This window comes from Erithacus rubecula, assembly GCF_903797595.1.
Source record: "Erithacus rubecula genome assembly, chromosome: 5".
Lineage (NCBI taxonomy): Eukaryota > Metazoa > Chordata > Aves > Passeriformes > Muscicapidae > Erithacus > Erithacus rubecula.
This window is the reverse complement of record NC_136687.1, coordinates 35062764-35090454: the sequence shown is the minus strand read 5'-3', so window position 1 is coordinate 35090454 and position 27691 is coordinate 35062764. Positions and strand designations below refer to the sequence as shown.

At 35.6% G+C, this 27691-nt stretch overlaps 1 long non-coding RNA gene across 1 annotated transcript; it reads left to right on the top strand.

Moving 5' to 3' along the window:
• Positions 1–20: 20 nt before the first annotated feature.
• LOC306802558 lies at positions 21–27691 on the top strand. Its single transcript, XR_013774399.1, has 3 exons — positions 21–104; positions 570–661; positions 27033–27691. It is a non-coding gene; the product is annotated as an uncharacterized lncRNA (long non-coding RNA).

Below are 27691 nucleotides of genomic sequence, written 5' to 3'. Positions count from 1 at the left end.
CATTGATCTCTGGATTGTTAGCACTAGCTGAGTATCCTCCTTCCTGACCAGTTGTTCTGATGACTTCTGATCACCTCAGATAACTTTCAGCTGTCAGGAGTCAGGTAATGCTTAACACTGTAAGAGCAGCAATAAAACATTTGAGAAGTTACAGAACATCTTTCAGTTACCCACTGCTCAAATTGTCTTTTTCTTACAGAAATTATTTTTATTTTAACTTATTTAGGTTCATGTGCCAATGTAAAGCATGATTTAAAAAGGGATACTTTCTTTTAACCTTCTACCTTTTTAGTGGGATAAGACATAGGGATGTGGTAGAAGAGATTTTTGTTTGGTTTTGTTTTTTTGTAGGTAGTAGGGTGTTATTATGCTTTTTTTACTATTTCAAGGTCAGGCTTTTGAGTAACTAACTAATTAATAAATTTCTTAACAAAAAGGGTTGGGGTTTATTTGTTTTGGTTTTGTTTTGGTTTTTTTTTGTTGTTTTGGTTTGGTTTTTTGTTTGTTTGTTTTACTTTAAAGAAAATGGAAAAAAGATCAGAAACTAAAAAGTGTTCTACATCTGGCAGGAGTGGCTAGGAGTGCCTTTTTGTCTTGGAGAAGAAACCAGAGCAAAATGCTCATGAGAATTTGGAGTGCGCCTTCAAAATAATCAAGAATGGTAAGAAACAGAAGCAGGTAAGAAATAGAAGAGGGCTCTATTGCTTGTTTATTATATGTTTTTTGTACTAGTCGCCTTTTTGCTGTGGCATTTGTTTTTTCTTTGCTTTTGCATCATCTTATGTTGATTTAGTGAGTTCTTGTGTATTTTTTTTTAAGTTTTCATTGTCTAAAAACTCATTGGAATGAGTTTTGGAATGCTTTCATAAGGCCTGCTGGCCACTGGGCTTTGTTTTTATGGGCATCTGAAGAAGTCAAAAAAGTATTGACTTGATTAGCATTGGTTTTTAGGGATTACTTTTCTAGTCTGCATTAAAATGAACACAAATTTTGAGTTTGTTTCTCTTCAAGGATGGGAACATATTATAGTGGGGAATCTTGCAGTACAATTTGGCTAAGTAGTGACTTAGGTTTGTAAGAGTGCTTCTGTTCACTATGGATTGCTACTTTAAATGTGTTCCTTTTGCTGGCTGTAAGCTGTTCCTACCCTCCATGTGTTCTGCCCTGATAATTAATCTTCCACTGTTGACTTTGGATCACTTCATTTTCTTGCTGAATGTGTAATGTTAGGTAATGTAGTTATGGTTTTGATTTTTTTTTTTTCTAGTGACCGTGCTACCAGATTATTTTCTCATGACAAACAAAAGTGATTAATTTCAGATTGGGCATAGACATATTTGCTTTCAGATTTTTTGTGATGGTTTTGGGTTTTTAAAATTGATTTTCAGTATGTTTTATGCATCAGAAACTGTGAGGAGAGGTAATATGCAATGATATAAAATAAGCCTGCTGTAGCAGTTAAAATGTTTTAAAAATCAGAAAATGTTGCTGTTGGCATTACTTTATGGTACAATTCATTGGTATTCTGGAGAAATATATTCTCCAGATATATTAATTAGGAGAGGTTTCTTTTTTTGTGAATGGTATTACCCAGCAAAATGAACCCAGATCTGTTTGTGCTTTATATGAGGAACAGAAAAACATTTTTTACTTTTTTTCCGAGCAATCAAAAAGTCAAATACTTATAAAAACCAGAATTGCTTTGAGCTATGCATATTTTAACCTGGTTCAAATAAGTATCATTTTTGGTTTTTTGGAAGATGTAAATATGATAGCAGATGTTGAGTAAACTTATTTGCACTGGAAGTTTTAAGAAACAATTTTGCTTGGACTATCAGTATTACCTATAGTAATAGCATAGATGTTATTCATTAAGGGTACACAGGCTGTTTTGTTTGCTTGTTTTTGTTTTGTTCTAGCAAGTGTTGTGTTTTTTTCTACAGATAGATAAAAATTTAAGATAGAAATAATTCAAAATATTTCATGTGCACTGATCAGTTCTGCTTTTATTTCTGTCATGTTTTCGTAAAGAAAAGTGCTCCAATGCTGTGTTCATATGGATGAAAACTTAATGCAGTGTGCAGCACAGGCAGAGGAATACAAATGCAGAGAGTTTTGTATCAACTTCCTCTCTCATCTCTGACATTCTGTATTGCTCTTTTAGACTAATGTTGATGATTTTAAGATGACTAGATCTGTGAAGCAGAAATGGTGATGAAAGTAAAAGAAAAAGCATTGAATCTTGTATTCAGAATATGAGAGAACTCTGAATGGCCAGGAATATGGGAATGCTAAACAAGATGCTTGTGTTGTAGTATATAACAGCTAAAACTTCCATAGGGAAAGCAGTAATATTATTCCAAAATTTGCTTCTTTTAAATTATCCATAGCTTGAAATGAAGGTTGGAAATTTTATAGTGAAAAGCAGGAATGGAAATGACCTTTTGTTCTCCACTCTTTCCTTTGTTCCTGTTTTTTTTTTTTTTTTTTTTTTTTTTTTTTTTTTTTTTTTTTTTTTTAATCTCTCTAAGCAAGAATAGGCTCAAAGTACTACAAATGAAAAAATCTGCTAAAACCAACTTGTGTCTGTTTTGTAGAAGGGCTTTTGACACTGTCTTGGTATAAATTAAAGGCTGTTGAAGAAGAGCATGTCCTTTATACATCTGAGAGGAATGGCATAGGAGAACATTTGAAACTGGTAGTTCCTTCTGTTGTGAGATTGCACTAAAATCAGGAATTGTGCTGGAAGTTACATGATTTAAAGTCCAAACTCCATTCTTCTACAGTTATTCTCCTAACAAAAAGTGTTCTTGTGGCAGTGATCTCTCTTTCAGTAACAGAAATCTGTTTCAATGAGTATGTGGCATCCAAACTGCAACTTGAAATATAGATTTTAATTAGTGAACTTGGACACATGTCTGTATATGGTCAGTTAGTCTGCAAAGGCCCTTGAAACAGAGCAGTATTAGGGATGTGGGAAGGATAACAGATGTAGCTGGACATAAAGGCGCTGAGTGTATGAGGACTGAAAATATAGCACCCATTACCTTGAATCACTCACCAGGTTTGAGAGTCTGCTTGAAAACACAGACTGACTCATTGAGACACCTACCCTTCAGGAAATTGGATGAGTCAGAATATGGCTTCAGTTCTCATGGCTGGGTATCCTGGAATGCAGGAAAGATGGTGGGAATTTACATAGGAGCATGCGAAGCCTGGTTTAGTAAACAACCTACAGTTGCTTCTTGGTCAGAATTCAAATGAATGATTCTAAGTTTCTTAAATTTATTTTCAGGAGAGAGAGGATATAAGGCAAATGCATTTCTCCCAAGAGTGTGTCTTGCATGGTATCATGCACCCCACCACTCCCAAATCAATATTGTCTGGTGTACCTCTGTAATAGTTGTATGGTAGAAATTTGAGAGGGGAGGCACACATGACACAACACACCACACCACAAAACAACAAATGAAACAGAAAAACACAAAACCCAACTTGCTAGTAGCAACTAGCTGAAAATACTAGTATGAATAACTAGCATGTTCAAAGAACAGTAGTAATTCAATTTATATCTGGTGATTAAAGTGGACAGCAATCTTCTGCTGAAGGCTAGAAAGGAAAAAGATAGTGACTCTTGGCCGGGAGCCAGGGACCCTTTTGGATTGATTCTAACCACTGTTTGAGATGGCAGAGAATGATAATATTTTGGCTATTTGTGATTTTATAAAGTAATTTTTCAGTCTATGAAAGCAAAATTCTTATTTAGCCAACAAACTGTATGTATTACTTGCATACTGAATTCATTTTATTGGTATTTCTGTCAAGTGCAAGACACTGTGCATGTTAATGTAATTTGTTTATAACATTCATGATTCACTCTGATCGTTCACAAGGAAAGTGCTCTATAAACATTAAAGATGACCTATGACTAGGGCAATTTATCTTTTGCTGCCTGCAAACTTCCCTGCAGTGTAGGAAATGGGATTGGATCCCATTTAGCCCTTGTTTATCTACTTCTCACAACTTGCAGTACAATAAGAAGTGTTATAAGGTGATGTTTTCACAACACTTTTATGTTACTGCTTACTATATTTCCCCCTTATATACAGACATCCCTGTCCATAAAGATAAGGTATTGTACTATATTCTGGATTCTTGTTAGAAAGAAGATGAAGAGCACATCTAGGTGATGTAGAGTCTGTTACCATTCACATAAGAAGGCAGAATATGGCTTGGTGGTATTGGAGAAGAGGCTCAGAGGTACCTGATGCTTTAAATTTGTGATTTGATTGTTATTTTGCTTTTTAAGGCTGAGTCATTAGAAAGGTAAGTTGCTCTGTTTTAAATATATTGGATTCAGGGGAAAGGAGAGATTCACTTCTGTGCTGGTTTTAACACCAGCCAGAAATTAAGCTCCAAATAAGATCTCACAACTCTAGAGTGACAGCCAGCTTTTCCTTCTGAAACCATCCCTTCCTAATGATAAGGTGCATAGTGTAGAGCAATAGCTTGGTCATGCCCATACAGTGCTCAGCTCCACACCTTCTCTCAACCAAGACAACTTCCAAATCTTGATTAATTCTGTTTTGTTGTGTTTTGTTTGGTTGGGGGTTTTTTTGTTTTGTTTTGTTGGGTTTTTTTGGTTCATTGTTCCAGCACCCTCTGGGTATAATTTTTTTCTGAGTTTATTACTATGCCAAGATACATCTTCGATTTAAACACGTGAACAGACTCTAAAATTAGCTTAATTTTGAATTTTTGCCATACTTGCCAAATTGTTTTGTTTTGTATATTCAAGGTGCCTTTATTAGCCTGATGATGTGGTGGATGTTACGATACACTAAGATTAAAAACATGATATGATCTCCAGGTTTGGTTCATAAAAGGAGTTCTTTAGAGCCTCATAATGCAACTTTTGTGGAACAAAGTACAGATTATAATTTGAACCTCAGTGATTCTAAGGTATCATATCTTGAAGTTTACATTCTTCTGACCTAGATGAAATAATTTGTGCTGTAGAAGTCATATGCATGTTTTTTTCAGCCTTCTTTGTTCTAGAAACCTGTCATTGCAATTTTACTGATGTAGCAGTTTTCAATAGTTTTCCTCGTTTTATTCACCAGCTCTTGTCTTAGGCCTCTTAAATATGGCAATTGCAACTGCTCTGTCTTGTTTTGGAGAGGCTAAAAAAAGTAATTGTGAAACAATCTGGCTTCAAACATAATTTCTCCCTAATCTAATAGTTATTTCATGAACACTGGCTTATGAAACAAAACAGTTCTAAACCAATGGAATTTCAAAAGTCCAGCAATTTTCTTTTCTTTGTCTCTGTGATTTCCTTTGATATTTGTCACGATAACAGTTTAGTCTCAGTATTTGGTCTAATTTATGTGACAGTGATACTTATGTTGCTCTTTACTCACCAGTAAGTTGCTGTTTGTCCTGAGTAACCTTGAAGAAATGGTCAAGAGCTGTTCAGTCTGTGCTCCTGTTACAGGAAGGTGTTAAAGTTGTATTCAGAAGGAGTTATTTTCAGTAACATGGGTAAAAGGGGGTTGGAGGGTCTGCCTCATAAATCTGTAAGCATTACAGAGGTTATGCAGTACATTATAAGGTAAGATATGTATACAGAGCAAAGGAAAGAATTCTAAAATGCCAATCTGTCTTTTTTTAAAGAAAATTAGGAGATGGGAATCTCTACTCTGAAATATTAATTGAGATACCTCCTATTTCTCACTTTTAGAGCAACCCTGTAATCACCAGTTTTTTGATTTGCCTCTGTGACATCATTGTCATTTTTCAGTGGAAATGTTATGGCTCCAGGTAAAAAATAAGCTTCTAATGAAAAGGACTGGTTTCCATGCTAATATCCAACAGAACAAAAGTAAGAACTACAAAAATAAGAAATACAGAAATGCTTCTCATAGCAAATTTTTTGAAAATTAAATAACTGCCTAGAGAGCCTCAGAAAGGCTTTTGACAAAAGGATTAATATTCTTGATCAACACATAGGAACTTACAGTACTTACAGTGAGTGCTGCAGAAATGCTTATGTTTGCACTTGTAACAACAGGGTTTTTATTGAACATTTCAATGTTTTGAAGTACCCTTCAAACCCAACCTCTCAGCATTGGTCTTTGTTGTTATCTTCTATAACATGGTTTTGTTTTGCCCCCACTTCCTTCCTACTCTCATTCTTTAGGGGAAATGAAAATGGATGAAATTGACCCCATCTTTTCATGAAATTAATTGCATTAATTTATTACAAAGGAGAGAAGCATTTCTAATGCTGAAATAAATGTACTGCTGGAAGCCTTTAACCTCTTAAGTTATCCTAGTTATTTTTGGGGTGATCATGGCTCTTTCCTTTTTGTAGCCATCTTAGGCACATGGAAATAATGAAAGGAATCATAAATGAATTGTACGCCAACAGTTTTTTAAGAAACACAGGTGTCAAACATCAAAAACTTTGTCTTCAAAGTTTATATTTACAGAGGTTTGCCTACTTCAGAAAAAATTTCCGATAACTTTTGGGTCTCATTGTTTGTTTCTTTTTTTTTTTTTTTTTTTTTTTCTAAATCTGTTTCCTTGTGGAAAAATTAAAACAGTAAAATTTAAGATTTTGGCAAAAAAAATTATTTAGGTTAGAAAAATATCTTTAGGATCATAGTCCAACATACAAGCAGAAAGAACCTGAAATTTGGGTCAGCCAGAGGAAATGATGAGGTTTTAAAATGTTAGACTTTGCAAAAATCAGAATTGAAGGTTGTCTTTGTGGTACATTATTATAGGCCTCATATTTTAAGCAAAATCCTGATGGTTTTCTGGTGGAGGAAGATTCATTTAAGTACCTGACTCCACTGAAACTGCTGTCTCTGGCAAAACTTGAGATGTCACTTTTTCCTGTGTTTGGAGTAGTTGTGTGTTCCCTTGATCTACTTTCTCTTTTGCTCCAGACTTTTTTTGCTCCAAATTTGTCCTGAAGAAAAACAGAAGTGTTTCTCTGTAATTTCTGTATTGAGGCATAGTCTCCTGATAACTGCATCTGTTGATGAAATCTGCCCTGTACCAGCAGGAGGTTACAAGGACCTTGGGATTTATTAGCATGTATCTTTCCACTACTGTGCTCCAGAAACTGTTGTGACACCATATAATGAATATTTTTTCAAGCTGTCAGTATTCAGTTAATTTTCCCATTTAGCACTCCCTATACCTGAGGACTGTGTGATAATTTATTTTAACATATTTCAATTTACTTTTACTCAGTTAAGGAAAAAACTGCAACTGTTGGGTTGAAATTGCTACATGGTTTGTAGAGTTTGCTCTTATTGCAGTTGTTACATCAGAGGTAACCAGTTTATTTTTGGAGGAAAAAATAGATTGGGGGGAAAAAATCCAAGCACATCAAACTCAAGGTGTGCAAGGACAGACAGATTAGCCAGAGCAAACTCATCTGACTCTGGTGGTGCCTGCTTTCCAATGCACCAGTTTAGCTCCCTTCCCTGAACATTCAGCTCTGTGTTGCACTGAGTCCTTTGGCTCAGGACTTACTTTAGTAATATGCTTTAGCATCTTCTCAGATGAGGTAAAAATGGACATGACTAACAGTTTAGGTGAGGAATGGACTATGTTTTCTAGCCTTCATTTGTAAAAATGTGTGTGTGTTTGTGTGTGTAACTAATTCATTGCTTGGAGGCATTTCTAGCAGTCCTGTGGGCAGGCTAGTTTTCAATCAAATTCTCCTCCAACCTCTTACCAGTACAGCAGAACAGAAATCAAGGGTCTCTGATGAGATGAAACACTCTGCTTTGACTGGTGCTGTCAGCTGTATCTCTCTAAAAACCTTTTAGACATCCTGTAGTCTTGTGAGAGACAGGGGCTTATAAGAGTTACTATATTTGGAGCCAGCAGATGTTCATTCCTGTTAATGATGCCTGAGGCAGAGGTGAAAACAACCACTGTAATGTGCCCACTCTGTGTCTGCCACTGCGTTACCACTGAGACTGAAATTTTTTACATCATCAGCCACCTAAATGAAGTACAAGAGTGAAGGAAACAAGGATATAATTTAAGTATAAGTGGACCAAATATAAAAAGACAAACTTCCCTATTCTGTTCTGTGAGTATAAAATATGATCTTAACCATCGTTTCAGCAGTGATCTATCCTGGATCCATCACAAAGACCCCAGTGCTGCTAACTGGAAGGGGAGGATGGAGAATGATGCCTTGTTGGACTATTTGTCTTTCTGTGGAGCAGTGCAATTTTATTCTTTCCAAAGTTCCTATTGCTCTCTCTCTCTATATATATATATGCTACAGAAATATATAAAGGTCAATTGTCATTAAATGTGATTATAAAAGTGCATGTGTAGCAAATGGATGACTTGTTCAATGGACTACTGCATGTATTTTTGTTGCTATTTTTGAAAAATACTAACTTTACCTTTGGAATGAATGAGGCTGCTTTTGCTTTTCTCCTACTTTGACTCTGGAAAGAGCCTCCTCTAGAAGGAGGCTCTTGGCTGTCAGTACTGATTGGGAAATCCCCAAAGTGTGGATTTGAGCCTGCAGAGGAGGATAGAGCAAGCAGCCAACCACAGGAGCAGTGCAGACAGAGAAACAGGGCTCTGGGCAGACCAAGAGCTAAGCTGCTACAGAGCAGAAGAAATGAAACTTTTATAAGGACTCAAGAGGACTCAGAATTCAACACTAGAAAAAAGAACTGGAAGAAGGGGTCCTAGGCAATACTGGACAGAGAGGACATTTTTATCTGCTTCATCAATGAGTTGTCGTCTTTGTTGTTTAGAGGGCTCTTGTTTTACTTTCCCTAAGACATGGGTCATCTTTAGACAGTAAGAACACCTAAGGTAGTGTCAACTCCTATTAAGAAAAATATGGTACAGTTCTACCTCAAAGTCATAATTGTTGAGGGAAGATTGAGAATTACTGGAAACAGGAAAATATGATCAAGAATTAGCATGTTAGCAAAAAAAAACATTTCTATTTACTGAATAAAATCAGGAAGTAATTTCATGTACTCAGATTTTAAAATAACTATTTAATAGTTAACCTTTCTGAGCTTTGAGAAACAGCATCTAACTTCAAAAAAAGTCTCTTGAACTGGTTAGAATTAAAATTTAAAAGGTGATCTGCACAAATTCAGTGATGCTAGTTGGTTTTATTCTTTCAGAATTAACATTTGCATTCAGGACATCTCTATCTGATGCTCATAAATGCTGTGAGCTCATTGTACTCCTCCACAGGACAACATCATTTTAAAATCCCTTATTTTGTAGCTCATAGTCAACCTAATAATATCAACAATTTAATTCAAATGCCAACTAAACAATAACTTTATTTTGTCCTTGCATTGTATATTTTCAACACTTCAAACTTATTTACTGTGATGCTTCCAAACATGACTTCTTATTCTTTTCTGATGACATTTGAATTATTGAAAGATTGCATCTTGACTACAAAACTCACAGAATGTCTGAAAGAATCTAAATCTATTCCAGGCAGTATAAATAATTCATGCTCAATTCTCCTCTCAGCTGTGGGAATGCTGCTGCTTATTTACAGCACACTTCAAGGGGAAAAAATATCCATCCTGTTTTATTAACACTTCTCTGCTATTAGATAAAGCTGGTCATATGTTCCTATAGAAGCTACTTAAACATATTTACTGTGATTAGATGCAAATAATCTTTAATTTTCTATGATAGTTACTTAGTTCTTCATTTATGAACTCAAATGATCAGCTTTGGGCATTTTTCTTTTTTAAACGTGATTTACATGATCTAGTAAAACAATGTTGTCCTGTAAGGGATCCCCCCATTCCTCTTTCAGAACCAGAGATAGAGAAGGACGTGGGAGGCAAGAGTTCAAGCTGCCCCAGGCTTTGACTTCTGTCTGCCTGCTTCCCTCCCTAAGGACAGTGAATGTATCCCTGCTAACATGCAGAGTCTTGCCATTACTATTCATTCCACTATAGGATGAAAATAATGCTTTTGAATGTTTCTGTGAATCAAAATTGCCCAAACACTTTTTAGCTGAGTCTCAGATTTCATTTACTTTTTCCTTTGCATGACTCTCTTCTGCAGAAAGGACCAGAAATTTTAGCCCATTCTGCCAGTGCCCTGCAATAACTTGCTGCTTGATTACCCTCCTCAAAGTGTTTTGATATTGAAGCTAAGAAATGTAGCTTACTGGATTCCCTTTGGTAAAATGTGTTTGGATAGGCTCTGACTGTTGTCTGATTCCATCTGAAGAAATAAAGGGGAAACTAAAAAAGAAATGTTTAATATACACTTACCCATAGTTCATTTTCTACATTATTGGTTTAGGAATTCTTGAGAGAAATACTGTGTGTAAGCTTCTAACTTTAGGTCTTTCCTTTGTACTTAAGATGGGGCATCTGAAAATGCAAATGTAAATGTAAATATTAACAGTTAAAGCTAACAAAGTCCTCACAGATGTTATTTTGCACTAATGTATGATATATTTGTAAGATAATTTAGAGGACTGATACTGGAAGAAAAGGGCAGCTGCTGCCATTATGTTAGATTGGCACTTATAATCTTTTTCAGTTACATAAATTGATAAATCCATAGTTATAGTTCTGTTCTCTGCACCAGACAAACTATTTCCTTCTAATAGCTGTAAATCCAGATGAATCCTATCAATTAGGGGAATAAGCCACAATGAGTGTAGGAATATCCTTCTTTGTTTAGAATAGGAGTAGTAGCTGTTTCAGAGAACTATTTCATTTGATACTGGAATTTATATAACTATCTTTTCAAGGATGCAACATTTCCTTTTAAGGAGCTTCCTCTGATGACTCATATATATATATCTTAACTCGAATCTATAGATGTTTTTGTTATAGATGTCTTTGTAAATATATATATATATTTTGTATAAAATCTCTAACTCTATTTTGACTATTACTGCTTTTTGAAACTTCTCCCAGTATGTGTCCCACAACAGTGTCTTACAGAGGTCACTTAACTGAGGTCTGTGGAGAAGTTCCTGGAGCATCCTGAATCTGCTTTTCAATGGTGCTGAGTGGGTGAACTAGTTGTGTCAGAATCACTCACATTTCTGTTCTCACCATTTCCAGATTACTTAAGTTAAATAAAAAGCATTCTAATAAAATGCATCCTTTCTTTTAACCTCTGATTTACACCTAGAGAACCTTATAGATATTTTTCCTACTGACAAACAGGATTATTTTCCTGACTAGTGAAGATTAATGCAACAAATAAACTTCTAAATTAATTGATTTAATAATTAAGTTACAAGGGAGGCACTCTTTCAAAATCCCTGGAGTGAAAACAAAGTGGTATTGAGTTTTTCAAAGGACTTCTCACACCATGCTTTAGGATATGTTTCTCTGGGCATAAATTACTTCACGGAATGTTCCATACTTTCCCTCTGGTCTTTGGGGCCTGGAATTCCTGAAAGATGATTTTACTAGTAGAGACAGGCTGATGAGACTTTGAGTATCTCAGTCTTTTCCATGTCCTTCCTTTAGCTTCTTATGTATTTCTAGAATCCTTTCTTATTGCCCTTTGCATTTCTTGCCAGTATTGACTCTAGATCAGTCTGGGATTGCCTAACCCTGTGATCCTTCAGAATAACTCTTTACATCTCCCAGACTATAATTACATTTTATTAATGTACACATAAAAGATAAGAAAATAATGAGAGGAATTTAAAAAGGCATATTTAAGAATAAATCATGAACATAGATATTTATATTTTGCTTATGTCTGCCAGCAGAAGATATTATTTGCCATCTTATGAAAAAATACAAACACAAACTAAATTTTTTTGGTGAAAATCTACTGTTAGTGCTTTTTAGTGGGGTGCTTGATTGATCATGGTATAATAGCAGACAATGTATATCTTATTACTTATCTGTTAGAAAATAAATGTTAGAATATTGTGATGGAGGTTTTTCCCTAACCCAGGTTGTTACTACTCATAGTACTCTTCAAAAATCTTTCAGATTCATAGAACAGCTTGGATTAGAAAGAACCTTTAAGATCATCTAGTTTCAACCCCTAGCCATGGCAGGGACACTTCTCACTAGACCAGGTTGCTCAAAGACTTTGACCCTGATTGCAACCTCTGACTATTTAGTGATTACCCATCTCTTCACAGTGATGGAAAGAACATAGGACAGTGTCTTGGAAGCAATAAAGGCTGTTTCACATTAATAGCAGTGAAAAACAGCTGTGGGATTTTTAAGGTACTTTGAAGAAAAATTGCATGTTCAGAGAAGTGCAGTTACTATTTTCTTAGTGTTTGTTAGATGTAAAACCTAAGTGCTAAAAAGTGAGTTCAGTGTTTGATTTCAAAAGATATTTTCAAGCAGAATCTTCAGACTTCTCAAAGTAACCATTAACCACTTCTGTTGTTTGTGGGCACTGGTGATGCAGGCAGGAGCATTCTGAGGAGCAGCAAGGTTAGAGAGCCCTAGGAGTTGTGATAAGGGACTCTGCTTCCAGTGGAGCTTGGTGTGCATGGGTATGAGCAGTGCTGGGGACCATGCCACCAGCATGACCTGCCACTTCTTCTGTAGCATCCCCACAGGGATCTTTTCTTAGGATCTTGTGGACTCCCTGGACTCCCACAGGATCTCAGTAGCAAGCTAGTGCTTTCCACCCTTTCTTTTGTGTACAGCATCCTAAGCACCATCATTGTCATCGCCCAAATTTACAGTCATCAGCTGGTGATAACCAAGCTTGCTGTCATCTCTGTTGATGGCAGCCTGAAAGATTTCAGTACATGTGCTTCCACATGACCATGGTCAGCCTGTTCTTCAGGACTATTGTCTTATGTGCATCCTAGATCACATTTCTCAGTGGATGAAAACAAAGTGGCCACTGTGATCTATACCCTGATGATCCTCATGCTGAACACTGTTTCACAGCCTCAAAAACAAGAGGTGAAGTCTGCACTGAGGAGGATGACAGAATTATAACATCAGGATAGAGACAGACCTTGACACAAGACAGAGCCTGACTGAAGGCCAGCTCCTCACAGCTATATGAGCTGTTGTTTCATTCTGCCTTTATGTTCTGCTTGCACCAAAATTAACATTGCCTTTCACTTAAAGTAGTTTTCCATGCTCTGTAATGGAGCAGCAAAGCATTGCCTGCATTCTTTCTCCTTGGGAGTGAGCCCATGACTCTGGCTTTGATAGCCCAGGTGAGGATCAGCTCACATCACATGTCCATTCCTTAACTAGTACACTTTAGGTTGAGTGACTTTTGGGGTAATTTTAGATATCAACAGGCAGATGAGACAAAATCTTCTTGTTTGGCTCAAGAGCAGAGTTTTTCCATTTGCATTACAGCTGCATAATTTTTTCCTCAGTAGTTGAATTACTTAATTTGAGTAATTTTATATAATAGTACATTTGGATGTAATTAACTTTCCTCTGGAGAAAAATAAGAAAAAAAAGTAAGAAAAAAAAGAGCAGAGTAGTTGTTATGCTTCTTCAGGGCATGAGATATCTCCAGAAATATGAAATACAGGGGACAGAATCTGTCTTTATCCAACATTCACATCCATACACCCAGCATAATGTGGCCCATGCACATTTCCCCACAAAAGGTTCATACCAACTTCCCAAGTCCTCATGTACCAATGCCTCAACTCACCACATCACACCATAATTTGAATTGTTCTACCTGGGCCCTTTTCTTATACTTATTTTTCTGCCTCTTGTCCTGCTTCCTGGCCAGATTGGCTTGAGGTTGGATGGAGTGAATGGTAAATTACCATGAGTCCTTTCTCAAACCACAAAGTCTACCCTGAAGAAAAAGAAAACAGGAGAGAGCAGTTGATATTGACCATGTCTTTCTGGACTAGGATGTCTCCTGGTATAAATATTTCTTGACTAGTAAGAGCAGTAGCTGCAATGGTATCTGTACCTCACAACTCTGCCTAGAGTCACACTGCAGCCTACAGTGTGCTCACTGGTGTCCCAGTTTGAGTTTTTTGTATCAGCAAGTAAGCTCCTGCTGAATTTACTGATGTGGAAATGGGTCTGTCGTCCTTTAGGGACTAGAGGAGCAAACACTGTCTAACCAATGCCATTTCAAAGGCTGACATGTGCTCCCACTCAGATGTGCTGGTTGAAGCTGTGTGTGAGAAGCTGCAGTTTCTTTTGTACTGTTGCATAGTAACAGTTTGTGTGAATTGCAAAACTGCATTGATTTCTTTTGATCGCCTTCTCAAAAAGTGCTGTGGAAGAAATAAATGTCCATGTGCCTGTGTGCATATTTTTATATATATGGTACTTTGAAAACCATGGACTTTTATTTTAATGCTTGCCAAAAAAGTAGGCCTTTTCTGTTGTTGTTTTTTGTTTGCCTGTTTGGTTTATTGTTTTGTTTTTGTTTGGTTCTTGGGGCTGTTTTTTGTTTTTGTTTTCTTTTCTTTGGGTGGTTTAGGTGTTTTGGTTTTTGTTTGTTTGGGTATTTTGTTTGTGTTTAGGTTTTATGGGGGAGTGTTTTCTTTGGTTGGTTTATTTTGGTTGTTTTTTTGTTTTAGGAAAATCTAGTGTTTAGTAAAGAACACAGACTGAAGGAGAATCAGGAGATCCTGCTTCTTTCTTCTCTGCTGAGAGTGCAAAATTGTCTCTTGGGGATAGAGGGGAGTGTTTATTTTGTGCAGAGAAGAAATAGCAAAATTATGCTTTTTGATGGTCCTTTGGAAACCTAGCACTAATAACCCACTTTCTCTGTACCCTCCACAATTCTTGTCTTTTCCTCTCTATATAAATCTGGAAATGGATAGGAGTTATCAGAGTGAAGAATATTTTAATTTAGTATCATATTGCCAATCCTAAGTACCATTGGAGTTTGAGGTAGAAGTGATCACCTGTATGAATTTCTCTTTAGCAGGATAACTTGCAATAATTTGACCTTATTAGAATTAAACTTTCTTTTCTGTTCAGAGAATTGAAAACCTCTGAAAATATTTACCCTTAATTTAATACTTGTGGAGTGAATCTGATCTTATGTAATTTCTGGTAACATTCAGCTTTGTATTAAGCTGTGGTATCAATTTATACAGATTTTCAGTATAAAGAATACTGGTTCTTATGGGGTGTTAGCTGTTTTCATTTCAAGGTCTGATATGAAATGTGTGTAGGAGTACAGGTCTTTTTGTTTATACTGTTATTTGCTCCAAGCTATCCTTAAAAGACTCAACTAATGTGTATTCTGTCTTGCTGTAGTATGGGATTTACTTGTTTAATAATCAAAATTATTCTGAAATCCTGCCTAATAATAAAATTATCAATGAAGCATGGTCTGTTATGCCTTAATAGCTTTTGTTCCCCTTCAGTAGCTAGCTTTTCAGGGTAAGCTCTCTGATACTACCAAGATCTCAGTATGGAAAGAACATTCTGTTCTGCAAACAGATTCCTGATTATTACCCCACTCAGATATTCTAGTGCCTATTAAATGCAGTCATCTCTCTTTTGATTTCCGTGAGCTCACTTTTCCCAAAATTTATGAGCATTTCCAGTTTTTTAAAAAAAGTAAATTCTTGAAATACTTGTTCCAGGAGAGAGGGGTTCTTTCCTAGTTAAGTCTTTTCTGCCATGGATTTCTTTTGATATGCTACGTAAATCCCTTAAATCAATGCCCAGGGGAAAAAAAATAAAAAAAATTTTGCATTCCTTTCCTCCTTTCCATTGTTGGGCCAATGATGGGAATATTGGAAAGCTTTTGTTCACAAAGGAAAAGCCTGCCTTTCCTCCAGGTGTTCTAACCCCAAATCTTGCTGGGGTCCTAAACAGAAAATATAGATAATACAGCCTCTCCTAAATATTAGCATTCTGATCATGGTAAGTGCAAAACGCTGCACATTTGATAAGAAAGCAGGTAGTTCTGGGTTCCTAGAAGGCCTTTTTAATGTTCTGAAATTGAAGTTGTAAGATGTGTATCAGATATACTTTTTTAAAAATAAGCAGAAGAAATATTTGCCAAAGTATATTTCCTTCTTGAAAAAGCAACTGATGCTCACTCAGGAGCAATACAGAAACATGTCAAGGGCATATTTTGAAATGTCAGTACGTCTTGATGTCCAAGAACTTCACTTTTTTAATGTATTTAATTTCACATCTGTAATTTATGCTTCATTATATATTATTTTGACTTTGCTTTCCACTTTTTTTTTTGCAATGATAAGAGCTTTATAATATGAAATCAATATCTTGTTGCTCTTGTCACAAATGTTGTATACAAAACTATTTCAGGGAAGGACAAAAATTCATCTTATTCATACCAATTTTGAGGGTCAGTGCAGTGAAAATGCATGTGGGGAAGTAGAAAATCCTCTTAGAGAGCTCACATAGTCCTGCCTCAAACAGTTTCGAGTCAATTCCTTCACAAAGTTGAATTTGTTTGATTCTGTTAAAAGTCACAGGAGCACTGGAGATATTGGTCCTAATCAGTATTCAGGAGAGTGAAATGGACTCTGAAAAGGAGAAAGAAAATCTACCTGGAGTCATATTGTTGATGGGAGGCCACCTTGACTCTCTGACAAGTACAAAGGAATCTTTGTGTCATGTGAAATCTCTTCTGAGTAATTCTTCTGAAGTAGTGAATTTGAGAAGAACCAGGGGACACCAGTCCAAAGACCACATGGAAAGTGAATTATTCATTTCCCTACTTGTTAAATCTTATTTTCAATCACAGGTACATGATCTTCAGTTCTTGATTGGTTTGATGAACTGTGAAAGAGCAAACCTAAGTCCTTTTTTGAAGTGTTTTCGGGGTGTTTTGACTGTGCTTGATCCTTGAGAGGAAGAGATGAGAAGGAAAGAAAAAGATATTACAGGATTATTAAATTTATTTGAAGTATGGCATCAGCCAATTCCTTTCTTTCTTGGGGGGTGGGATATGCCTTTTGTTTTTGGGGGGAAGGAGAAGGGCAGAAGGGTTTGGACAAGGGTTTGGGCACATGTTGTAACTCTTGGGGATGATGCTATCCAGGGCAGGGAGTTGGACTTGATATCTGTGGGTCCCTTCCAACTTTATTTTCTCTGGGCCACAGAAATATACAAAGTGATAACATCCTAGGTTGTGTTATGTTATGTTATGTTATGAAAGATAGCTAGGATCAAATTTAGACTTTGTTAGATCTGAAATTGATCTCAGCATTCTAAATTTCTCATTCCCCTGACATTAGGGGTACTGGTTTTGGAACTAGCAGCACTGACAGAATGGACCAGGAGATGTGCTCTCCCAAGTCAGAAAGTTGCATAGTTTGCAAAACAAACTGAATTCAGAACCCATCAATGTTTTTTCTCACTAACATTCTTTGATAGCCAACATTTGTTGCCTTCAAGTCCTCTGAGAGAATGGGCTAGTTATCTGTACAGATAGACCATATATAGATAGGTAATATAGACAGAGAAATGTATATTTTAAGTTTAAAAGTACAGATAGTTTTGAAAGTACACATCAGTACTTCAGACTACTGTTGGATAAAAGTCAAGTCCTCCTCAATCTGGTAGTAGTTTGGAGAACTCCTAAATTTTACTTCATTTTTGCATGCAGTGGTAAGGTGTAATGCTGCTGCGAATTGTGAATGCACAGGTATGCATATATCTTGTGAACACGTTTTACAAATCATTTTGATATATCAGTTCTGTAGAAATTTGTACTCTGGTAATAAAAATGTAATTCCTTTAAATACAATATTTATTGATTCTTTCTGGGGCTCCTTCATGTATCCATTTTTAGCTGAGAACCTCTTAGTTAAAGACCAGGTTAGTACTTCATACTGCTGAAGGAAAATTAATAGGGTATAAGGGTGATATCTCAAAAAAGCTGTGTACCATGTTTAAAAAAACCTTTTCCATTAGATGAATGATGCAGAGCTTAGCATTTGTAGACTACCATCACCAAAAAAAGAAAAAAGTAACAGATCTTGATCTATTTATGGCTTGCAACTGGGATGGGATAATTTTCAGGTTTCTTATGCCTCCTGTAAGGCAATATTGATTTCACTAAAACATCCTTTCAAGTGTTTGTCTAAGAACCAACAGGTGTTTTTTTTGTACCCACAACTAGTTTATTTTATTATAAAGTCACTGATGGAGCGCAATGAGAGAAGAAGAATGGGTGGCAATGTCTTGTGGTTACTAAGGAATTGAGGACTTCTTCAGGAAGTGATAGGTGAGGCAAGGCAAAGAAAAGTGCAAGATATGATGTTGAACATATTTGCACCTCCTCAGTACAAGAAAGGCTTGCCAGACTGGATCAGCAAAAGAAATATGAGCTCCTAATAGAGCAGGTATTTGGCTTTATGGCCAGTATGATTATTAGTTGAGAGGATTAACTTCATACAGGATTTTGTATGCTTAACTGGAAATAAAGAGTTCATTCCTGTATTCAGTGAGGACACCCCTGTTCTACCAGGATACATAATTCTGGCTTTCTCAGGATGTTGCTGGAAATGGTACATTATTTCACAAAATGGACACCTAAATTTCCTTGATTTTATTTTCTTAGGGAATACATCAATATCTCTTTTAAATTCTAATGTTTACATTAGAACTCGTCAAATAATTAAAATTTGATAGAACTCGTCAAATAATTAAAATTTGAATGTATTTTTAAGAGAAGAAAAAAACTCCAGTCATTAGTACTATAGGGGGTAATTAATCAAGACTTATGTTGTACAGATAAATCAATTAAAATAACTGCAGTTTCTTCCTCTGACAAAAGATTTTCCTTTATCTTGTCCTGATCTAAAGTTGGTGGAAGCCAAAGGAAACAGCTTCTTCAAATTCAGTATATTTCTTTTTCCATTCAAGATTGGTCCTCCCTGTCTGTACAGGAAAGGGATGTCTTATGCTCATTTCATTGACTGCTGTCCTGGCCATGTATGCTGTGTCTTACATGGTCAGTGTAAAACTTACCATTTTAAGTATCTTGTCTTTCCCATTATATGAACACATCTTTGCTTGCTGGTGGAATTTCCTGTTCCATCTTGGGGATGATTGCCTAGCATATATTGGCATACAAGTTACCATTCTTTAGACCTAACCAGCAAACTGCAGGGTATTGTAACTCTCATGCTGCTTTGGTCTTTTCTGGAGGCAAGGACAGAGAGATCATATTAACAGTTTGGATTATGTCTATGCTTAAACTGTAGGTATCTGCCAGAAAACAGTGTCCTTTCTTACTCATTTCCAAATGATTTCCACAGCATGTGAGTAGAAGGGTTGTTTGCTTGGCAAAGAATATTTAATTCATCTGACTTAGAACTATAATTCATGATAGGTCTCACAGCCTTTCACACAAGCGAGTAAATTTACTAGAAAATGCTTCTGTATTAGGATCATGATGTTGCAGTAAACTTTATTAGTTTAAAATAGCATAATCTTTCTTTCCATGTAATGATTTCATTTCAATACTTTCAATGTATTCATGAAATTCTATACTTGCACTGTGCCTGCCAAAGTTAAATGTTAGAGTTGATCTGCACCAATGTTTCCATAAAATACTAGAAGTTTTTGCAGAACCTGCCAGTCTCGTTTGAACGAGGGTTAAGAGCTGACTAATACATTCACCTTCTCCACATGCAATCTGTCTCTGAGGTCTTTTATTTACTTCAGAGGCTTGACCACAAGAGACCAGAAACCTTTGCATATAATCAGTTTTGTTTGTTCATTTCTGTATGGCTACCACATGTTTGTGTTACAAATTAATAGGTGACTCTTCCCTCATTAGTTGGTAATTGAAAATATTGATTTGTTTCATGTTATTTCTGTTTAGGATTTTAGATCTTACATAGGCTTTCAGAAAAAAAGTTGTCTATAAATATCAAGATTCTAAGATTAAAAAAAAAAAAATCATGCAAACTCCACAACTTCATCTAGCAATAAAATTGAGTGGTTGCTTAATCAATAGTAGTTATTAATCAATAGAAGAGAAATAGGTAACCTTGATAATAATTGTCAACTGAAATACAAACAGAAAAAAATATAATTTTTTTTATAAAGTCAAGTCAAGAAGGAGAAGGAAGCATTTTAGAGCATGAAGTATATATTAAAGAATTCTCAGAACTAATTGATACTGCCATCTTTTTTTCCAGTTGATATCCAAAATTAGGCCACTTAACCAGGATGATATTTATCCTTGTTGCTTGTGTATCTCTCTTCTCAGATAACAAAATAATCATGGAAGTTTTAAATTTCATCATCTTGACTCTATTTTCCCTTTTAATTTTTTCTTTGCAGTTTCAGAATTAATATAATCTGTTTGTTTTAATAATAATCTATTTCACATAATTTATCCTCTTGGAATTTTTGAAATGTGGAATTGGATATGCCATTTTAAATGTGAAATACTAGACTGGTAATGTGTTTTAGGGTGTTTTATCTGACTTAGAATAATCAAGCCCATGTTTGACTAGATTTTCATTTTAAGAATCTATGTATACAACTGTTGTTTCAGTGAGGCAACCTTCCTCACAGAGTTTACAGGATACAGAGTTACTTTTAAAGTACTTGTGAAATAAAAATCAAAACAACAACAAACCAACATAACGCAAAACTCTTTAGATTGCCTAATACATAATAAGAAGGAATAGAGGATGGGATAAGCAGGTAGAAAAAGACAGTGTAATGTTTTAATCTCTTTTGATGTATTCAGCAAAATATTTTGCTGACTGATTTTCAGAGTTAGATTAGCCATAGGTGCTGCAGTCACAATAGCAAGCCAAGTCTTCTACACTAGATAAGTTACAGGAGCCTTTGCACATGAATAATGGAAAAGGTTTGATTGGTTCAGTGAGGGGGAAAAAAAATGCGATGCAAATAGATTCTTCCACTTACAGGTTTTAGGGTTCATTTCTAAAGATTTCACCCTAACAAATTGTTTGCATTTTAAAGCCCAGAAAACTTAAAACTCTGTTACTACACTGCATCTGTGCTTGGTACAATAGTTTATTTTAAAGCATTTAAGCTCTGCTTGTCAAGTAAATTACATACCCAAGAAATACAACCAACAAGTACATTGGATGGAATACAATCTGAGCAGCTTTGAATTTTAAGCACTGTGATATGTGGTATATCAGAGACTTTGTAATGAAAAATATCCTTATCCTGTGAAATATTCACATTTCTTACTACTCTGGTTCTAACTTGTCCTCTCACTCTGAAATCATTGGAAGGAAGAGGTTCCTATTTTCTTGGGATCTCTTCTCATTCTGTCTTGTCATGTTAGTCTTTATATTGTTGAGGGCTTATTCCTTTTTTGGAATCTGGAGAGAAAATGGAATCTCACAACAAATTCATGGGAAATATTTATGCTTTTAAGACATCTTACTTAAAGGCTATGTTTAAACTTATTGCTTGTTATCTCTGTTTTGAGATAACAAAGGCCAGCAGCAGAGTGGATTTGAACCTCTGGGTCCTTGTTTTTCAGACTATAGTAAAGAAACTGATCAGCTTTAGTATAAAACACACTATGATTCATAAAGTATGGTACTTTGCCATTCAGGGATTGCAAAATAGCCCAGATGCTGCATCACAGTAATTACCATGTTACTTCAGAATTTGTTAAGGTTACTGAAGTAACATAAATAAATATTTCATCCACAATATCAATTTCACTGTCTGTATATTAATTTCACTTACTGTAATATGGGAAACTAGAATGCACAAAGCAATGAGTTCTTAGAATGGGTTGTAAAGGAGCAAGAAATCAACAAACATCAAAAAGCAATTTTGGTCATACCTGGCACTTCTGCATGTAATTTCACACATTGGCATGAACACCTAACTTAATTTTGTCTGTCTGCATGGTTGCTGTTGGAGCAGAAGGCAGAAAAATCACAAATAAAAAAATTATAGTTGTATTTTAGAATGTTCTCTCTGGGGTTCAACTCTAAACTACCATACTAAAAGCACAAGCCTGAACAAAATAGTCAATTAACAGAGGTTAAAGGCTAGAAGATAATATAAATATTCCTAGATATTAAAAGGTTACAGAGGTATTGATACTAGAAGAGCTTGGATGCACATAATGAAGATATGGAACTGAGGCAATAGTAAGAATCGACAACTGGAGCTTAAGCTAAAAATTAACAGAAAAAATCCTACAGATTGTATGTAATATCCTAAGCCTGTTGCTTCTAGTTTCCTACCCCACGGCAGAAAAAAACCAGAGTGCTGAAGAACTTTTCTTGTTCTTTTGCTATAAAAATTAATGATACTCATTTAACAATATATTTTAATACTGAGTTTCTCAGGCCTAGTGTTCTAAACTTGGGGTTTTTTTGGCATTCTTTATTTCTTATCAGTCTTAGTTGAGTCTAAGAACAGCATGTCAAGGAGCCTATGGCTAAAAAAAATATATAATTGTCTCCTATCACTTGCTTGTATACTTTAACAAAACAGAGAACTTTTCCTTCAGGTTGGAGAACCTTTATTATTTCAGGAGGCAGGAATTTGATTCAGATGAACATTAATTAAGATAAATAGTCTTTCCTTTCTCATCACTTCAATTGAATGAAAAGATGGTGACTGATTATCCCCTCCCCCCATATGTCCTTTTCCTTGCTGTTTCGTATAATGGAAAATGTAGTATCGGTAATGAAAGAGAATATGGGTGGGAAAGTACTCACACCTGTGTTTGTGACAGCATGAAGAGTTTAATGGAGATGAAAGACTCATTATTGATAATATTCAACTAATTTGTATTTAATAAAAATGCTTTTTTCTCTGTAGCATAATTGCAGTTTCAATAATTTTTTTGAGACATAAGCCTGATTGAATGTTATCTATACTTACTGCTTTCAAGAAACAGCTAATTAAGAAGACACTATGACCCTTTTATTCAAGGCTAAATTCTGCTCAGTTAAAAGGAGTTCTTTCCTTATGAATCAAGGAAAGATACAACACTGTAATTCTTTTTGTAGGCATTAGGAGGTGGGAATTGCATCTACTTGGACACAGGTATACTGATAAACAGTTCTTGAAGGAAAACTTTTACTTCAGCGTTTTTTAAATTTTTCTTTTTTCTTAAAAATCCCTCTCTCCTGTTGCATTTTCTTATGTAACTCAGCTGACACTGCATACTGAGAAAACCAGCTATATCAACTTTCTAATGCACTCAAAATTGTTAAGTTTTAAATGTTATCAGAAATATTAAATATATAAAAACAAAGCAATCTAGAGAGAAGAAAATGAGATTTTTTAAAATGAATTTTTTAAATTGATTTTTACTTTTAAAAGGGAATTTAGGGTAGGAACGAACTCTGCTTTAAGAAACTTCAAAGGATCACTGCTTTGTATTGTAAGTACAGATATCTGGATCCTTTTTGCATTAATCTTTTTCTAAAGTTTGCTATCAGCTAATTAAGACTAGACTTTTCCCAAATAGACAATAAAAATCCACAGTAAGTATATGAGTATACAAGGGTGAGTTGGCACACACAGGAAGGAATTTGTGGTTCCAAGGTGCATCATGCTTACACAGTATATGGAAGAGTTTAAGATGCAATGGTTTTGGAAGATCTTTACCAGGGTGAATTTAATTAGCAGGCAGAAACATTATAATAATAGGGAATACATTTAATTCCCTTTATAGCTATTTCCTCTGTCTTTTGCTATCCTCAGGCACTCACAAAACTGAAAATCTGATGAAAACCTTCTTTTATGGTTTGTCTTCAGGAAGAGGAGTTATGAATTGTTCATAACTTCTCATTAGCCTGAGCTCTTGAACTCCATTAAAATGCTTCCGTAACATTTCATTTAAAAAATTAAAGAAGAAATGAGAGATTAAAGGAAAAACTAGCGTGAATTTGAAGACATCTGTTGAGCTCTGGCTTTAGCTTATTGTAAGAGTAAAAGAGAAGACAGAATACAGTCCTAGTGCAAGGGACTAACAAAAGAGAAATAGGGTGAGTATTATTTGGTACGTGAGAAAAAAAAATGTTCAGGAAAAAAACTGGTGCATATACAAAGTTATACACTTTTAGAAAAGCAATGGCACAAGGGGAACAAAATAGAACTGAGAGAAGTAATGAACTAAACTTATTATGTTTTCAGCCAAGTACTTTAATGCTGTTGCAAGAAGTTTTGCATAGACAAATGTTTTGGATTTGTGGTTTCTTTTTGTTGAAGGAGGTAGTGGTATGGTGTGTGCATTTTTGTTTGGTTAATTTTTAATTTATTTTTATTATTTGAGCCTAGGCAAGAAATTCTTAAAGTTAATATGATCTTAAACAGTAATATTATTTTTAGAGACTATCAGTTTTGTATATGTGTGTTTTTGCATTCCAATCATAGTACTGAACATTTGCAAGATTTTTAATCTTATTCCATAGAAAAGTGATATGTTAAGGAATCAGTTAGTGGGATGTAGTATGTGAAGGCTGCCTATTTTAGGCTGGATATTTGTATTAAAAATATACTGTTCTTAGATTTGGAATTAATATTCATATTTGCTTCATGAAATAGCCTGACACCTGTGAAGTGCAGAGTCTGGACCTTCTTTATTTTTATGTGTTTTAATTAGGAAACTATTTGAAAAGGTATTTTAATTTCCAAATCATGTAAGTCAAATAGTGACAAGTCCAAGATTTATTTAGGATTAATTTAAAGCATAGATTGCAATTTCAAACTAATATTGGAGAGTTGGACTGCCTAGTTCTTACTGCCAAAGCAGCCACCATTCAACATGACTTTGCAGGGATCTGATACTGGTGGATACACTAGTTTATAATAAATGCATTTTATCAAACATAAGACAGATGTTCTGAACACTTATATTTAAATCCTGCCTTTTTGGGTTGGTCAGTGCTTTTGGACTCTGTTTATCTGTATCTTGAGAAGACCCCTACAGCCACAATCCCACTGAGATTTCTTTTCTGCCCACTGAGAAATGCCTGACCTCAGTCTCTGCTCACAAGGAGAATTTCCACTAGTCCTCTTTTGGGAACTTTTGGAAGGACTCCACCTCAAAAAATTTCAGAACTTGACCTTAATTTCAAGTTTGTCATCAGCTGTGCAACTGCATTTTGATGTGGTGGTGTAGAAACTAGGGATCTAAGTGTTGGGGGTTTCGTTAGTACTGTGCCACCCTTTCAGGACCTGTGATAGAGACACTGGAGATTGTAGGACAGGTACAACATGATAGTGACAATATCAGATGGGAGAAGGCAAACGTCAAAGCTTTGCATGGAGAGAAAGAGGTCAGTTTCCAAACAAGGGCATCTCATGGCCTCAGCTCCCACTAACAAAGGGAATGTCACCCATGGACTGCAAAGTAATGTGATCCCAATAAACAGGTTGGATAAGCTCCAGATTTCCCAGATGAGTTTCATTGGAATTCAGCCCGTGCCAGTAGGAGGGAAACCTGCCCTGAAATGTCATCCTGAGGTGTGAAACCTTGGTTTGGGCTAAAGAATATGTCAGGGAACCGACAGGAGATCCCCAGACTCCAGAGAGCTGACTAGGGGATGAGCCTGATGGGATGCAGAACCTCATCCACAGGACTAATTGGCCTCTTCCCTTGTTACACCTAGCATCTCCTGGGCTGGAAAAGGGATGCTCTGGTGAGCTTCTGGTCAATGCTTGGATAACAGCTTCTTCCCACATCTCTCCCAGGGCTGTTCTCAGCTCTGGTGCCCTTGGGAAGATAGATCTGCCAGGTGGGTGCTCTCAGCATTGCAGGACAGAACAGAGACCAGCCACAACAAGCTGTGCCCTGGGAAAACTGTCACCCTGGTGAGCCTCCCAAGCTCTTCAGTCCCAGCCTGGCCCAGTGGATGACAGTTCCAATGCCCACAAGAGTGGCTTTACATCCCTTTACCACTGTGTTGAATTTTCTACTAATTACTGCTACTAATTGCATAAATACAAAGAATACAAAATAATGATGTTTTTAAAATGAAAATTGGGCACTAAAGTGTTTTTCTTCAGCTTTCTATAGTAATCAAGATACTGCTGATGTATCTATTTGCATAATAGTAAGTAATATACCTTCTTATGTTTTCAATCATCTGACTTCTAAGATATTAAACAAGTTAAATTTGACCATATATCAATGTGTTCATATTGTTTGAGTGTTACAGTAAGAAAAGTGTACATAGAAATATTACTTTTTGCTGTGTTATTCCCTGACTGTCCAGATGAAATGCATAATACCCTCCTGAGACTTAGAGAGTAAAGATGAGAAAGCAAGAGAAATAATTGCTATTGCAGCAGAACACTGCCTAAAGGACTAAAGGAAGGTGGGGAAGTGTTACATGGTTTTAAAAATGGATTTAGAAAGCATGATTTCATGGCACTGCAATGATTACTGAGAAATATACTGCTAAGAAATTAATTCACTTTTCCAGGCTGTATTGAAGGATGGTTATAGATTTGATATTTAGTACTTCAAATTTCTCATCTAAAAAGATAAGGTGGGGAAGAGGCCAAAAATCTTAAAAATAAATAAAGAAGAAAAAGCAACAAACATGCATATATTTTTTGCATTGGTTCAGTGTCATCTTTGTACTTTTCATTGCCATCATGACTATTGACAGCAAGACTTATCAGAACACTTAATATCTCTAGTTGAATGTTTCCTGTAATTTTATTTTGTACAAGACTTTAAAGGTATAACCTCTGTCCTGATAATCTTATTTTTGCTTTGGTTCTCTCCAGTTACATATCTAGTCTACTCTGCAATTGATTGACAGCTGTTCCATTGGTTGAATAGATAATTAGGAGATATAAAATGCAGATTGGACACAAAATTTTCTGTATAGGGGTGGTATATAGCCACGGAATTTAAGGGCTTCTTGGTATGTTAAGAACACTAAGATGTGTGCTGCTGTGTTAAAATTAGGTAAGCTTATCTAGGGCATGACTGTGCATTTTAAATCTGACAGAAGGCTTTAGTTGATAGTGCCCTTTCCTTAAGCAGTTGTTACCTGTAGTAACAGGCTATGGTGATGTGACTTGTCCTCTATAATACATTTTTCCCTTTCCTACAAGGTCCATTGGGGACTACAATAATTCTACTATAGAAGAATTTGCGAGCACAGCAATAATCAATGGAAGTTTCAGACGGTGTCATTGAGGTTTCCTGTGCTTTCAACAAATGTGAGATAAATTGAAAAGTAACATTGTGATGTTGATGAGTTGGCATGAAATAGATCTGTACTTACATGATTCACTTCTTAAGAAGTGAGCAATGAAAGGATACAGGTACCCTTCTCTTAAAACACTTGTAGTATTACTTTGTCCCTTAGTAATCCAGTGTGTTTGTGTTTTGCCTTCCTTGTCAGCTGGTGCCTCTCCAGGTGATCAGGACAATACAGTTTTCCAATCTATTGTAGTTGAAGAAAATTCTGTGATTGTACATCAATGTGTTTTGCTGCTTTCTGTTTTGAACTAACACCAGTAAAAGATAAATCTAAAAATTATTCTAGACTTTTAAAATGAAATTCTATTGAGATCAAATAAAAAAACTTCAGCCAAATTATACTGAGAGCAAATAATGTTTTAAATTAATTTTTTTTTCTCAGGTAGGGAGTCTTCAGTTTTATAGACACCTGACTTCAATCTTTAATCTGCAGAAATCATTTCTGTGCACAAAATTGCATTTGAACAGAAAAATATATCTGCATTCAAATAAAACTGGGCATTATCAT